Source organism: Sus scrofa, chromosome 13 (assembly GCF_054392235.1).
Source record: "Sus scrofa isolate SSC_HxYL_T2T_F1_AM1 chromosome 13, Sscrofa_HxYL_maternal_Yorkshire_Landrace_v2.0, whole genome shotgun sequence".
In the NCBI taxonomy this organism is placed as follows: Eukaryota; Metazoa; Chordata; class Mammalia; order Artiodactyla; family Suidae; genus Sus; species Sus scrofa.
The window spans coordinates 125,844,119-125,861,140 of NC_139395.1; positions in this window are offsets into that span (position 1 = coordinate 125,844,119).

A 17,022-nucleotide genomic window follows, 5' to 3' on the forward strand; every position below is an offset into this window, starting at 1 on the left:
GAATCTTGCAGCAAACACCTGTACCAACTTCAATCACAAGGGGCAAACACCAGAAGCAAGAGAGGCTACCATCCTACTGCCTGCAAAAAGGAGACCACACACACACACACACACACACACACACACACACACACACACAAATCTATACAAAACGAAAAGGCAGAGAATTATGACTAAGATAAAGGAACAAGGAAAAAAAGACAACAACAACAACAGAAAAACAGCTAAATGATCTGGCAATTACCAACCTCCATGACAAAGACTTTAGACTAAGATAGTAAAGATGATTCAAGATCTTGGAAGTAAACTGGAGGCAAAGATTGATAAATTATAAGAAACATTGAACAAGGTAGTAGAATATTTAAAGATTAAGCAAGCAGAGACACAAAATATAATAACTGAAATAAAATATTCACTAGAACAAACCTATACAGGAGGCAGAATAACGAATAAGCAAAGTGCAAGACAGACTAGTGGAACTCACTGATGCAGGACAGAAAAGAGAAAAAAAGATTGAAAAGAAATGGAGACAGTCTAAGAGAACCCTGGGAAAACTTTAAATGCACCAACATTTGTAACATAGGGGTACCAGAAGAAGAAGAAGAGAGAGAAAGCGTCAGAGAAAATATTTGAAGAGATAATAGCCAAAAACTTCCCTAGCTTGGGAAAGGAATCACTCACTCAAATCCACAAAGCACAGCTGATATAAAATAAATCCAAGGAGGAACACCCTGAGACACATATTAATCAAACCGACCAAAATTAAAGACAGAAAATATTGAAAGCAGCTAGGGGAAAAGAAACAAATAACATACAATGGAACCCTGATAAATTATCAGCTGATTTTTCAGCAGAAACTGCAGATCAGAAGGGAACAGCATGATATAGCTAAAGTGATGAAAGGAAAGAAAACCTCCAAGATTATATCCAGCAAGGTTCCCATTCCAATTTGAAGAAGAAATCAAAAGCTTTACAGAGAAGCAATAGCTAAGAGAATTCAGCACCACTAAACTAGCTTTACAACAAATACTAAAGGAACTGTTCTCAGTGGAAAAGAAAATGCTACTACTAGAAACAAAAATATTATAAACAACAAGGCTCACTGGTAAAGGCATACATATAGTAAAGGTAGGAAATCATCCACACACAAATATGCTACCAAAGCCAGAAATCACAAGAAGAGGAGGGTACAAATGCAGGATACTGGAGATGCATTTAAAATTAAGAGATGAGGAGTTCCCGTCGTGGTGCAGTGGTTAATGAATCCGACTAGGAACCATGAGGTTGCGGGTTCGATCCCTGCCCTTGCTCAGTGGGTTAACGATCCGGCGTTGCCGTGAGCTGTGGTGTAGGTTGCAGACGCGGCTCAGATCCCGCGTTGCTGTGGCTCTGGTGTAGGCCGGTGGCTACAGCTCTGATTCAACCCCTAGCCTGGGAACCTCCATATGCCGCAGGAGCGGCCCAAGAAATAGCAACAACAACAACAACAACAACAACAACAACAACAAAAAAGAAAGAAAGAAAAGAAATTGCCGCAAATGAATATTATTGAATTAAAAATTAAAAAAAAAATAAATAAAATAAAATAAAATAAAATTAAGAGATGAGCAACTTAATCTTCTATATAGATAGATATATAGATAGACTCATATCAGAATTTCATGGTAACTGCAAACCAAAAATCCACAAGAGATACACACACAAATAAGAAAAAGTAATCCAAATCAAACTAAAGTTATCAAACCACAAGAGAAGAGAACAAGAGAAGGGAAGGAAAAAGACCAACAAAAACAAATCCAAAACAATTAACAAAATGGCAATAAGACCATACATATTAATAATTACCTTAAACGTAAAAGGATTAAATGCCCCAACCAAAAGACATAGACTGGCTGAATAGATACAAAATAAGACTCATATATACACTGTCCTCAAGAGACCCACTTCAGTTTTAGGGACACATACAAATTGAAAGTGAGAGGATAGAAGAAAATATTCCATGAAAACAAGAATGAAAAGAAAGCCAGAGCAGCAATATCCGTATCAGACAAAATAGACCTTAAAATAAAGGATATTATAAGAGACAAAGAGGGACATTACATAAGGATCAAAGAATCAATCCAAGAAGAAGATATAACAATTGTAAATATATATGCACCCAGCATAGGATCACCTCAATATATAAGGCAACAGCTAACAACCTTAAAAGGAGAAATTGATAATAACACAATAATAGTGGGGGACTTTAACACCCCACTTTCAGAATTGAACAGATCATTCAAACAGAAAATCAACAAGGAAACACAGGCCTTAAAAGATGCATTGGACCAGATGGACCTAATAGATATTTACAGAACATTCCATCCAAAAGCAGCAGAATACATACTCTTCTCAAGTTCACGTGGAACATTCTCTAGGATAGATCACATTTTGGGCCAAAAATTAAGCCTTGGCAAATTTAAGAAAATTGAAATCATATCAAACATCTTTTCAAACCACAATGTATAAGACTAGAAATCAACAACAAGAAAAAAAATGGCAAAAAATGCAAACACATGGAGACTAAGCAACATGCTACTAAACAACCAATGGATCATTAAAGACATCAAAGAGGAAATTTAAAAATACCTCAAAGAAAATGACAACAAAGGCACAACAATCCAAAACCTATGGGATGCAGCAAAAGAGTTCTAAGAGGGAAGTTTATAGCAATACAAACCTACCTTAGGAAACAAAAAAAAGCTCAAATAAACAACCTAACTTGGAGTTCCCATCATGGCTCAGTGGTTAACGAACCTGACTAGGAACCATAAGGTTGTGGGTTTGATCCTTGGCCTCACTCATTGGGTTAAGGATCTGGCATTGCTGTGAGCTGCAGTGTAGGTTGCAGATGCAGCTCGGATCCCGCATTGCTGTGGCTCTGGCATAGGCCGGCAGCTGTAGTTCTGATTTGACCCCTAGCCTGGGAACCTCCATATGCCACAGCAGAAGCCCAAGAAATGGCAAAAAGTCCAAAAAAAAAAAAAAAAAAAAAAAAAGCCTAACTTTATACCTAAAGCAACCAGAGAAAGAACAGACAAAATGCAAAGTTAGCAGTAGCAAAGAAATCATAGAAATTAGAGAAGAAATCAATGAAATAGAAACAAAGAAAACCATAGAAAAGATCAATGAAACTAATAGCTGATTTTTTTAAAAGATCAACAAAATTGATAAACCCTTAACCAGTCTCATCAAGAAAAAAAGTGAGAAGACTCAAATCAATGAAATTATAAATGAAAAAGAAGAAGTTACAATGGACATCAAAGAAATACAAAAGATCATAAGCAACAATTACAAGCAACTACATGCCAATAAAATGGACAACGTAGAAGAAATGGACAAATTCTTAGAAAGGTGCAATCTTCCAAGACTAAACCAAGAAGAAATAGAAACAACGAATGGAACAATCACATGTACTGAACTTGAAACTGTGATTAAAAAACTTACCCAAGGAGTTCCTGTTGTGGCTTAGTGGTAACGAATCCAACTAGTATCCATGAGGACATGGGTTCAATCCCTAGCCTCACCCTGTGGCTTAATGATCCAGTGTTGCTGATGTAGATTGCAGATGTGGCTCAGATTCGGCATTGCTGTGGCTGTGGTGTAGGATGGCAAGTGCCGATCCTCTTTGACCTCTAGTCTGGGAAATTCCATATGCCACAGGAGGTGGCAGCCCCTCAAAAACAAAACAAAACAAAACCAAAAAACTTCCAACAAACAAAAGTCCAGTGCCAGATGGCTTCACTGGAGAATTCTATTAAAAATTTGAGAAGAGATAACACCTATCCTTCTGAAACTATTCCAAAAAATTGCAGAGGAAGAAACACTGCCAAACTCTTTCTATGAGGCCACCATTACCCTGATACCAAAACCAGACAAAGATGCCACAAAAAAGATAATTACAGGTCAATATCACTGATGTACATAGATGTAAAAATCCTCAATAAAATACTAGCAAAATGGATCCAGCAATACATTAAAAGGATTGCACACTATGATCAAGTGGAATTTATTCCAGGGGTGCAAGGATTTTTCAATATTCGCAGGTCAATTAGTTTGACATGCCACATTAACAAACTGAAGAATAAAAACCATATGATCATCTCAACAGATGCAGAAAAAGCTTTTGACAAAATCCCACAGCTAACATAATTCTCAATGGTGACAAACTCCAATAATTCCCACTAAGATCAGGAACAAGACAAGGATGTCCGCTCTTGCCACTACTGTTTAAAACAGTTTTGGAAGTCCTAGCCATAAGAATCAGAGAAGAAAAAGAAATACAAGGAATCCAAATTGGAAAGGAAGAAGTAAAAATATCACTGTTTGCAGATGACATACTATACATAGAAAATCCTAAAGATGCTACTAGAAAAATGTTAGCGCTCATCAATGAATTTGGTAAAGTTGTAGGATACAAAATTAATATACAGAAATCAACGGCATTTCTATATAATAACAATGAAAGATCAGAAAGGGAAATTGGGGAAACAATTCTGTTTACATTGCATAAAAAAAAACTAGGAATAAACCTATCTAAAGAGGCAAAAGACCTGTACTCTGAAAACTGTAAGATGCTAATGAAAGAAATCAAAGATGACACAAACAAATGGAAAAATATACCATGCTCTTGGATCGGAAGAATCAATATTGTCAAATTGACTGTACTACCCAGGGAAATCTACAGAGTCAATGCAATTCCTATCAAATTACCAATGGCATTTTTCACAGAACTAGAACAAAACATTTTAAAGTTTGGAAGCACAGAAGTCCCAGAATAGCCAAAGGCATCCAGGGAAAGAAAAATGGAGCTGGAGGAATCAGGCTTCCTGACTTCAGACTATACTACAAAGCTACAGTCATCAAACATTATGGTACTGGTATAGAAACAGAAATATAGATCAGTGGAACAGGTAGAAAGCCCAGAATTAAACCAATGCACCTACAGTCAGCTAATCTATGACAGAGGAGGCAAGAATATACAATGGAGGAAAGGCAGTCCCTTCATTAAGTAGGGTTGGGAAAACTGGACAGCAACCTGTAAAAAATGAAATTAGAACACTCCATAACACCAAGCACAAAAATAAACTCAAAATGGATTAAATACCCAAATGTAAGACCAGACACTATAAACTTTTATTTATTTATTTATTTATTTATTTATTTTGTCTTTTTTTGCTATTTCTTGGGCCGCTCCTGCGGCATATGGAGGTTCCCAGGCTAGGGGTCAAATCAGAGCTGTAGCCACCGGCCTACACCAGAGCCACAGCAACGCGGGATCCGAGCTGCGTCTGCAAACTACACCACAGCTCAGGGCAACACCAGATCGTTAACCCACTGAGCAAGGGCAGGGACCGAACCCACAACCTCATGGTTCCTAGTCGGATTCATTAACCACTGCGCCACGACGGGAACTCCGTCACTATAAACTTTTAGAGAAAAACACAGGAGGAACTCTCTCTGAGATAAATCACAGCAATTCTTCTCAGATCTACCTCCTAGAGTAATGACAATAAAAACAAAAATAAACAAATGGACCTAATTAATCTTAAAAGTTTTGCACAGGAATGGAAACCTTAAACAAAATAAGCTGACTCACAGAACTAGAAAATATTTGCAAATGAAGCAACTGACAAGGGATTAATCTCCAAAATATGTAAACACCTCCTCAGCTCCGTATCAAAAAAAAAAAAAAAAAAAAAAGGCAACTCATCGAAAAATGGGCAGAAGATCTAAACAGACAGTCCTCTAAAGGAGACATACAGATGACCAAAAAAATCACTAATGGTGTTCAACATCACTAACTATTAGAGAAATACAAATCAAAACTATTATGATGTACCAACGTACACCAGCCAGAATAGCCATCAACAAAAAGTCTGCAAACAATGAATGCTAGAGAGGATGTGGAGAAAAGAGAACCCTCTTACACTGTTGGTGGGAATGCAAATTTGTGAAACCATTATGGAAAACAGTATGGATATTCTTCAAGAAACTAAAAATAGAATTACCATATGATCCAGCAACCCCACTCCTGGGCATCTATATGGGTAAAACCATGACTCAAAAAGATACATGTACCCCAATGTTCATTGCAGCACTATTCACAATAGCCAAGACATGGAAGCAACCTAAATGTCCATCAACAGAGGAGTGGCTAAAATGATGTGGTACATATACACAATGGAATATTACTAAACTGTAAAAAGGAATGAAATTATGGCATTTATAGCAACATGGATGGACCTAGCAATTATCATGTTAAGTGAAGTTAGACAGTGAGACATCAGCGTCATATGCTATCACTTACATGTGGAATCTAAAATAAGGATACAATGAACTTATTTGCAGAACAGAAACTAACAGACTTTTGAAAAACATGGTTACCAAAGGAGATAGGTTGTGAGGGAAGGGATGGACTGGGGGTTTTGGATGGAAATGTTCTAAAATTAGGTTGTGATGATGGCTGTACAAGTATAAATATTATAAAATTCAGAGGATTAAAATTAAAAGTTCAGTTTCCTTACTTGGGGCTCCAAATCAATGGTGTTCTAAACTTCATTCATACTGTTCTTCTTGTAAGTATGCTGCAAACATATGGAAAATAATTTTATTTTTAGTAAAATCTAGAAGTACATTGACATCAAATGAAACTAAAAAGTGAGGCCTTGCTGAACATGTTTCTCCAGTAAAGAGAATCATTCATTTTTTTTGGTCATATAAAGATCCAGTAGTTTAATCAAAAGGTACTACTATGAAAGTGAAAGATTGGGAGAGATTACTTACAATACATATATCCAACAAAGGATTTGCATCCAAATTTAAAACCTAATTTCTAAAAAGGAGCAAGCTTTACAAGGTATTTCGCTAAAGAAGGTATTCAATTGCCCAACAGACATATTAAAAGGAATTCTTCCTCAGTCATCATGGAAGCATAAATGAAAACCCCCCTGAGATACCACTATGCCTATGGCTAAAATCAAAAAGACAAACAATATATGCGTGGTGAAGATACAGCGTAAATGGAAACTCTCATAAATTATTGATAACAGTGTAAGTTGTAAAGCTACACAGGAATATTACTAAAATTAAACACATGTGTACCCTATAACCCAGCTATTCTACTCCCGAGTATATACCCAAAAGAAAGAAGTGCTATGTCTACCACAAAGACAGGTAAAAATTGTCATAACTTCTTTATTAACAACAGCCTCAAACTGGAAACAACTTAGCACAGTAGGATGGATGAATAAATTTATTATATTCAAAAAATGGAATAAAATAAATGAAATAAAAATGGACAAATTACTGAGATGTACCAATGTGACAAAAAAGACACAAAACTATATTGTGTATGATTTACATGAAGTTAAAAAAATAGGCAAAACTAATCAATGGTGACAGAGATTAGAATAATCATTACCCTGGGTTGACAGAGAGGTGACACAAGTGGGGCTTCTGGAATGTAGGAAATGTTTTGTATTTTAAGAGGGTGGTATGTAAAAATTAATTGGCCTGTGCACTTAAGATGTGTACATTTTGTGTGTAAATTAGACATATATGTAATTTATTTTTATCCATGTTCTATATTGCAGATATATAACTATATATAATAAAGGAAAATGCAAGCAATGAATAAAAATGTTTGTAATGAAGCTATTACTTTCAATGCAACAATTTCCATTCTTAACAAAGTGGCTGTGTTTCACTTGGAACAGAAAAAGCCTAGTGGAGTTCCCGTCGTGGCGCAGTGGTTAATGAATCCGACTAGGAACCATGAGGTTGCAGGTTCGGTCCCTGCCCTTGCTCAGTGGGTTAACGATCCGGCGTTGCCGTGAGCTGTGGTGTAGGTTGCAGACGCGGCTCGGATCCCGCGTTGCTGTGGCTCTGACGTAGGCCAGTGGCTACAGCTCCGATTTGACCCCTAGCCTGGGAACCTCCATATGCCGCGGGAGCGGCCCAAAGAAATAGCAAAAAGACCAAAAAAAAAAAAAAAAAAAAAAAGAAAAAGCCTAGTAAGCTTATACTTAAATTGAAAAAGACTGAAAAGACATTTAACAAAATATTAACAATGGTATTTTAGGTTATTTTTATGGTCTTTTTTGTACTTTTCAATATGTTTTCAATTTTCTATGATAAGCCTATCAACTTATAATCAGAAAAACATATGCAAATTTTTTTTTTTTTCTCTTTAGCCTTTTCTAGGGCGGCATTCTCGGCATATGGAGGTTCCCAGGCTAGGGGTCCAATCAGAGCTGTAGCCCCTGGCCTACGCCAGAGCCACAGCAATGAGGGATCCGAGCCGCATCTGCAACCTACACCACAGCTCATGGCAACGCCAGATCCTTAACCCACTGAGCAAGGCCAGGGACTGAACCTGCAACCTCATGGTTCCTAGTTGGATTCATTAACCACTGAGCCTCAACGGTAACTCCTGCAAATATTTTTTAAAGAATGCTAAAATGTTAACTAAAAATAATATCTCATTTAATTTTAATTTGTTAAGGAACATTAACACTAAATACGTTTCTTTTGTATATTTTTCCCAGAAATTTATTTATTTTTTATTTTTATTTTTATTTTTTATAATGATTTTTATTTTTTCCATTGTAGCCGGTTCTGTCAGTTTCCACTTACAGCAAAGTGACCCAGTTATATATATATTTTTTTCTTTTTCTCACTTTATCCTCCCTCATGTTCCATCACAAGTGACTAGATATAATTCCCTGTGCTATACAGCAGGATTTCATTGCTTATCACTCCAAATGCAATAGTTTGCATCTATTAGCACCTTGTATGCTTTTTTAAATAAAGGAAATAACTGAGTATTAGTCTCTGTGGGGTGATACTCTTTTGGACAATAGACACTAAAGGTATATACTTTAATTTACTTTGAATAAAACTATATGCAAGGAGTTCTCATTATGGCACAGTGGGCTAACAATCTGACTACAGTGGCTTGGGTCACTGTGGAGTTGTGGGTTCCATCCCTGATCCTGCAATTGTGGCTTGGATTCAATCCACAGCCCAGGAATTTTCATATGCATCTGGTGTGGCCAAAAAAGGAAAAACACACACACACACACACACACACAAAGAACACTATATGCAAGGTCGTGTCTTTCTTGCTTTACATGGAGGTTGTGTATCCTGGTGTTAATTATATAGGTTCATGACTTATTATTGAGTTTAAAGACCCAGCTTTGCCATCTTCTAGTCCATTGACTGTAGGCAAGTGGCTTATCCCTTTAATTTTCAGTTTCCTGTGAATTAGGGATAATAGTATCCATTTCAAAAGTGTCATAAAAAATCTAAGTAATTTTTATCATCATTGCTAAGTTATATGATTAAACTGTTTTTTGCTCTATGTCTCTGTGGGTCTTGTCATATTGTTTAAGGAGAATTTTTTTTCCAGCCATGCTCATGACATACAGAAGTTTCCAGGTCAGGGACTGAGTCCAAGTTGCAGCTGCAACAACACTGGATCCTTTAATGCGCCAGGTCAGCTCAGGATGAACCCGCACCTCCTCAGCTATCTGAGCCCCTGCAGTTGGATTCCTAATCCACTGTACCACAGCAGGAACTCCTGTCTAAAGAGAAATCTGAGGGATGTTTTACATGAAAAATGAATTAGTGTTCTGAGCTCTCTAAAGATGAATACACAGTTCTAAACAGTGGATCTTCCAGTCCACGCTGGAAATCGGTAATCATCTGCGTTGTCTAATCCCCATAATGACACTGCGAAATAGACAGAATAGTACTCTCATCTCACAGATATGGACACAGAGACTCAAAGAGGTTAAATGAGTCCCAGAAGACAAGGAAGAGCCCAGAGTAGAGCAGAGGTTTTCTGGCTCGGGGACTTGGTACTGGCCATTCCACCACGTCACACTGGCCACAGTAAGCACAGGGCAATTTCTTTCTTCTTGAGTTTAACCTTTTTTTTTTTTTTTTTTTTTTTTTGGCTTTTTGCCTTTTCTAGGGCTGCTCCCACAGCATATGGAGGTTCCCAGGCTAGAGGTCTAATTAGAGCTGTAGCTGCCAGCCTATGCCACAGCCACAGCAATGTGGGATCTGAGCCACATCTGCGACCTATACCACAGCTCATAGCAATGCCAGATCCTTAATCCACTGAGTGAGGCCAGGGATGGAACCTGCAACCTCATGGTTCCTAGTCGGATTCACTAACCACTGAGCCACAACGGGAACTCCAAATTTAACCTTTAATTCCTGTATGCTTCTCTCGTTTCTCCTTTGATCTGAGCTGGGTTCATCATTCGGTTCCACTTGCCCATGTTCTTCCCATTAACCAAAGTGTGCTGATTAGTGAACTTTCCCACTTAGACACCAGTGCTTATAGTGACCTGAAGTGTCTGCCAACCTTCAAAGTGAAAATCACATTCTTCATCCTTCATAAAGTATGTGCCAATTTACTCTTTAAATTTTAGCCTCTTTTGAATTCTGATAACCCTTTGTTTTTCCTCTTACTTATCAAGCTCTTTTGAGTTCCAGTTGAGTATTTGTCTTCCACTATGCTTCTATTATTTACCTTTTAAAAACATTTTTTTAATTATTAAAGTTGATTTAAAATGTTCTGTTAAAGGGAACCCTCCTACCCTGTTGGTGGGAATGTAAATTGGTACAACCACTATGGAAAACAGTATGGCGATACCTTAGAAAATTATATATAGAACTACCATATGACCCAGCAACACCACTCTTGGGCATATATCCAGCTGTGGATAAAACTCTCCTTGAAATAGACACATGCACCCATATGTTCATTGCAGCACTATTCACAATAGTCAAGACATGGAAACAATCTAAATGTCCACTGACAGATGAATGGATTAAGAAGATGTGGTATATACACACAATGGAATACTACTCAACCATAAAAAAGAAAAAATAATGCCATTTGCTGCAACATGAATGGAACTAGAGACTCTCATACTAAGTGAAGTTAGAAAGAGAAAGACAAATACCATATGATATCACTTGTATTAGATATAGAATCTAATATAAGGCACAAATGAAACTTTCCACAGAAAAGAAAATCATGGACTTGGAGAACAGACCTGTGGTTGCCAAGGGGGAGGGGGTGGGGGTGGGATGGACTGGGAATTTGTGGTTAATAGATGCAAACTATTGTATTTGGAATGGATAAGCCATGAGATCCTGCTGTACAGCACTGGGAACTATATCTAGTCACTTATGATAGGGCATGATAATGTGAGAAAAAAAATGTATATATGTATGTATAACTGGGTCACCTTGCTGTACAGTAGAAAATAGACAGAGCACTGTAAACCAGCTATGACGAAAAAAATACAAATCATTAAAATCAATCAATCAATAAAACGTTCTGTCAGTTTCTGCTGTACAGCAAAGTGACCCAGTTATACATACATATACATTTTTTTCTCATATTATCCTCCATCATATTCCTACATAAGTGATTGGATATAGTTCCCTGTGCTATACATAGCAGGACCTTATTGCTTATCCACTCCAAATGCAATAGTTTGCATCTACCAACCCCAAACTCTCTGGGTTGGTAGATTTTTAGTAGGCAGCATAATGGTTCAAAAATGGAAGATGCCTAATGGATGTATATTGAATAAATGAATGAGTTAATGATGTAGCAGACAAATAGGTACACATTTACTAAATGAGCTTGGGGGCACGTTTCATGTGCAGAAATACCTCCCTTTGTCAGCTTATTTGAATGTAGCCAGAATCTACTTGCATTTCACTTATGAAAAATTGTTTGAGGTTTTTAAAACAGGATTCATACTCAGTATCCTTGGATCTGATCTCGATATACTGGGAATGAATTTGCTCTCCTTTGCAGGCCCATTTACTTCTACAGGCCACAAAGGGCAGTCGTTGAAAAACCTCCAAATGTCAAATAGATCAGAGAGCCAGAGCCAGAGCCTGTTGGTGGCAGAGAGGGAGAGAACCTTTCCGCGGGATGGTTCAGGATGCTTCTGCCCAGGGCAACATCCTGCTCAACCGGTTTGTTTCACAGACACCTCAGTACAATTAAGGAGACTGGTGAGAAAACCCTAGGTAGGGCATAGCTGATTATACTACCTAGTACAAAATGTGGTCTTAGAAACTGGGTTTTGATTTTTATGCATTTCAATTTTTTAATGCCCCCTTCCAACCTATGAGTTTCATGTGGCTTGAGATACATTGAAATAGTTTATAAAGTATGATTTATCTATTAAGAAATGATGAACTAAACATGCAAACTGCAATATAAAATAAATTTCTACTTTGAATCAAAGAAACTGAGCTTTTAAAAAATAAATTTTATTTTTAAGTTCAAATGTTAATCTCATCCAAAAATGCACTCACAATAATGGTGGACCAAATATCTGGGTATCTTGTGGCCCAGAAAAGTTGACACATAAAATTAACCATCACACATTGTTTTAACAGGATTTCCTCCACTGTCCAAAACAATCAAAGAAGCTCTTAAGACTTTAAAGTTGGAGTTTGCAATCAGAAAGATCACCTCCTTTGAGGTAAGGTGATAAAGAGCACAGAGTTTGGTATTAAAATGATATGGAGTCAAACTTTCACTTCAGCCACTCTCTGGCTATGTGATCTTGGATAAGCTAATTAACGTCTCAATTTCCTTATCTCCAAGCACAAGATTTTTGCAGATTGTTAGGGAAAAATATTTGTGATGTGTTTATCACAGACATAAGCATTCAAAACATTGTATCTGTTAGTGTTTCCTTCAGGGCTTATTATAGCATTGTTCAAAACAGTAATTATTCTGCACTTGATATTTTAGGTAAAATAGAAAATGGTTTGTAGAAAGAAGATGTATCACAATATTTTTTAAGGTATTTTCAGTGTTCTTCTAAAGTCACAAGAGTATATCCACAATTTGGAGTAAAGTCTTGAAAGTAAAACCAGACCATAATATTAATACTTTTATGTTCCTCTATTGTGTGCTTTGATTTTGAGACATCCTGAATCTTCCCTGGGTGTCTGATGTACTAAAGTTGGCAAGGTAAGCCAAGGAGGAAATAGGACACATCTCCATTGATAGACAACAAAGTGTTCCCACTTGTTTACAGAAGTCTTTCCCTTTTAGGTCCTGCCAATTTGGAGACTGAAAAGAAAAGCAAAAAAATATTGTGTTGGGATTACTTATAGGGCATTTTAACTTGGCTCCATAGAACTTCATGTGCTTTTGGAGGCACAAAATCCTTATGGCCCCAAGGAAAAGAACAAATGCTGACCCTGAGGTCAGATAGGACATTGTTTATCACACTAACCTGGTACCCTACCCCCTCTCAGTAAAGCTTGAACAAATAATGCAACTTAATTATAACTGACTTGGCCATAGACTCAACCCTGAAATTAATCTTGGGGGCAGCAGTCATGGAGCCTGTGTAAGAAACAGGGTCAGACTTCAGTGAAGTTAAGAAGTAGAGACTATTGACTGTTGGTGAACTTCATCTTCTATTTTTATACTGTTTTCCTCTTTTCCAGGCCAACTTTCATTATGTACTTCCTTTTCTTTTTGTGTTCTCTCAAGGCATTCTATTTCCATCGCACTTGAAACTGACTTTTAATTTGGAATTAGTGACTTGATATTTTACCCTTCCCATGTATTTGGGTTTTGAACAAACATGGTAATTATGGAACAATGCCCAGCATGGTGGTATATGTCCTACGACTTGGGTTTCATATCCATCTCCACCAGTCATCACTGGTACTTATCTTTTCAGAATCTCAGTTTCTTACCTGTAAAGTCAAGACAATAAAAATTATTTCCCAAGCTGAATGAAGAGTAAATACAATAATATCTGTAAAAAAGTTTTTGGTAAGCCACAGATTATTATGAACACATTTAGTGATTTTCATAATTACATCAATATCATTAACTTTCCAATTACCTTCACAGGATTACAAGCTTCATGAGGGTCTGGAGGATGGCTTGTTCACCAGTGATCCCTAGAGACTGGCCCTGGGCCAGGCATTTAGGAGGGATGCAAGAGCAGTCATTAAATGAATGAATGAATAAATGAAAGACAATGGAAGAAGTGGGTATTTTAAGTCCCAATATATTGGAGTTCCATCATGGCACAGTGGTTAATGAATCCAACTAGGAACCATGTGGCTGTGAGTTTGATCCCTGGCCGTGCTCAGTGGTCGAGGATCCGACACTGCTCTGAGTTGTGTAGGTTGCAGATGCGGCTCGGATCCCGCATTGCTGTGGCTCTGGCATAGGCCCGTGGCTACGGCTCTGATTAGACCCCTACCCTGGGAACCTCCATATGCCACGGGAGCAGTCCTAGAAAAGGCAAAAAGACCAAAAAAAAAAAAAAAAAAAGTCCCAATATATTGCTGAATATATTATCCTTTTGTCCTTTCTATGTCTGGACAGTCCTCATTAGCCATAGAAGAAACACAGAATTCTCTTTCTTTTAAATATTTTTTGATATTTGTTTTTTTAATTAAAATATAGTGGGTTTAAAATGCTGTGCCAATTTCTGCTGTATAGCAAAGTGACTCAGTCATGCATATGTACATTTTTTCTCAGATTATCTTCCATCATGTTCCATCCCAAGAGATTAAACATAGTTCCCTGTGCTATACAGTAGGACCTCATTTCTTATCCATTCTAACTGTAATAGTTTGCATCTACTAAGCCCAAACTCCTGGTCTGTCCCATTCCTTCCACCTCCCCCTTGGCAACCACAAGTCTATTCTCTATGTCTGTGAGTCTGTTGCTGTTTTGTAGATAGGTTCATTTGTGCCATATTTTGGATTCCACATATGAATGATATCATATGGTATATTTCTCTTTCTGACTTCACTTAGTATGATAATCCCTAGTTGCATCCATGTTGCTGCAAATGGCATTATTAGAATTCTCTTTCTTAACTGACCAATAGGACAGTTTATGTGAAGACTTCATCCCTGTAAATGTTGGAAAAATTGTTTAGGGGATCCTATTGTTGCCTACCATAAGGCAAAGTTATTGCTCTGAAGTAGGCAGGAAAAATCATTTGATCCTAAATCTCATACTTAAGAGAAAAGGAGACTAGTATATTTTCAGTTAGTTGTGCTTATGAACTTTGAACCAAGATAACCACTAGCCTTAGATATCATAATTCATCTACACCTATTATTTCTGCTAAGACCATGCTAAACTAAACATCACTTCTATTATTTTTTAAATGTAATTACTTCAGATTATAAAGAGCTAAAATTTGCCTGTGTGAAACAGATATGAAAAACATCTACCTCCCCTCACTATCTGTGCTGCTAAACCTCAAGTTGCAAAATCATTAGATGTGGGGCTCAGCATACAGAACCTGTGTGCTGGGTGTCTTCTATTTGCAGATCGATTGTCCACCCTTCTCTATCCTGCTGTGGGTGCACAGAGTCAGTCTGGCATGGACTCCCTCACTTCCCCTTTAGAACATGGAAAGTACAGGTGGAAGAGTGGACTTGGATTTATTTCCCTCATTCCTTCATTAACAGTTCACTGAAGAATACAGTGGAAGCCAGGCTTTCTTCACATGGCTACCCTCTCTTAGAATGTGGGATTGCTTCCTTCCTTTGTATTACCAAGTCTAGATAAGATAACAGCTCCCTGTTGCTATGAGCCACAGAGTACTGCCCTGTGTCTTACTGGTTTCCTGAAATCCTGCCCACATTTTTGCATAGAGTCCCTTTGTTAAACACCTCTCCCATGAACCAGTTTAAATGTGCCATCTCTTTCCTGCCAGGATCCTGAGTGATACACCTCATGTGCAGAGAGAATATAATGAATGCACCTGGGAGTTTGACTTTTCTATCTTAGACGCTTAAAAATTAGCAAAGGCCTGGATGGATGCCAAATTCTATTCACTTCTCTATACTTCCATAGCAACTAAAGGACATTTTTTATAGCTCTAAGTTATTCTGTAAATTTTTACATGCCCTCTTTCCACCAACCCTGTTTGGGAGGTAGGTGATCATCAGCAGTAGTGTCATGTAACTCAGGGGCCCTCACAATGTGCTCAGGATCAGCAGTAACAGAATCACCCACAACCCTGTAAAAATGTAATTCATTGAGCTTAGTCCCAGATCTACTGAATCAGAAGTTTGGGGGCTGGAGCCAGCAATCTGTGTAGGAGTCTTTTAACGAACCTCCCAAAGGATTCTAATGCACACTAAAGTCTGGAGACCGCTGATGTAACATATGGTTATATTGCATATATTACTGTAGGGACACCATCCTCTACTCCCCCACCCTCAACTCCACTGAAAAGGACTTTCTTTTTTTTTTTTTTTTTTTCCCAGTTCGTTGGCCTCAAACATGAGTGCAACAATGCATCAGAATGGCCCATGAAGATAGTTCAAAACCCCAATGTCCAGGACCCACCCTGGATTCACTGAATCAGAATCAGAATTCCCGTTGTGGCACAGTGGTTAATAAATCCAACTAGGAACCATGAGGTTGTGGGTTCGATCCCTGGCCTTGCTCAGTGGGTTGAGGATCCGACATTGCCGTGAGCTATGGTGTAGGTCACAGATATGGCTCAGATCCCGCATTGCTGTGGCTCTGGGGTAGGCCGGCGGCTACAGCTCCAATTAGACCCCTAGCCTGGGAACCTCCGTATGACACAGGAGCGGCCATAGAAATGGCAAAAAAAAAAAAAAAAAAAAAAAAAAAACCTCAAGTCTGAGAACCGCTGATCACAACATCAGCCCCAAATGGTGAGAAACTACCACTAGAATTGATAGCAACAAACCTGAAGGAAGAATGTGTTTCATCTGGAGGTTGTGAGCTCTGAGGAAACCAGAGTTACCTTTGGACCTGATTTTATGTAGATTGTTACCTACTAGGAACAAAGAGAGAGGGTTTTTCTATTGTATATAGCCGGGTCATGTTTGTGACAACTTTAGATGCAGACAAGAGTAAGTTGTCTGTTTTTTGAGGTGCCTGCCCACTTCCTCAGAGAA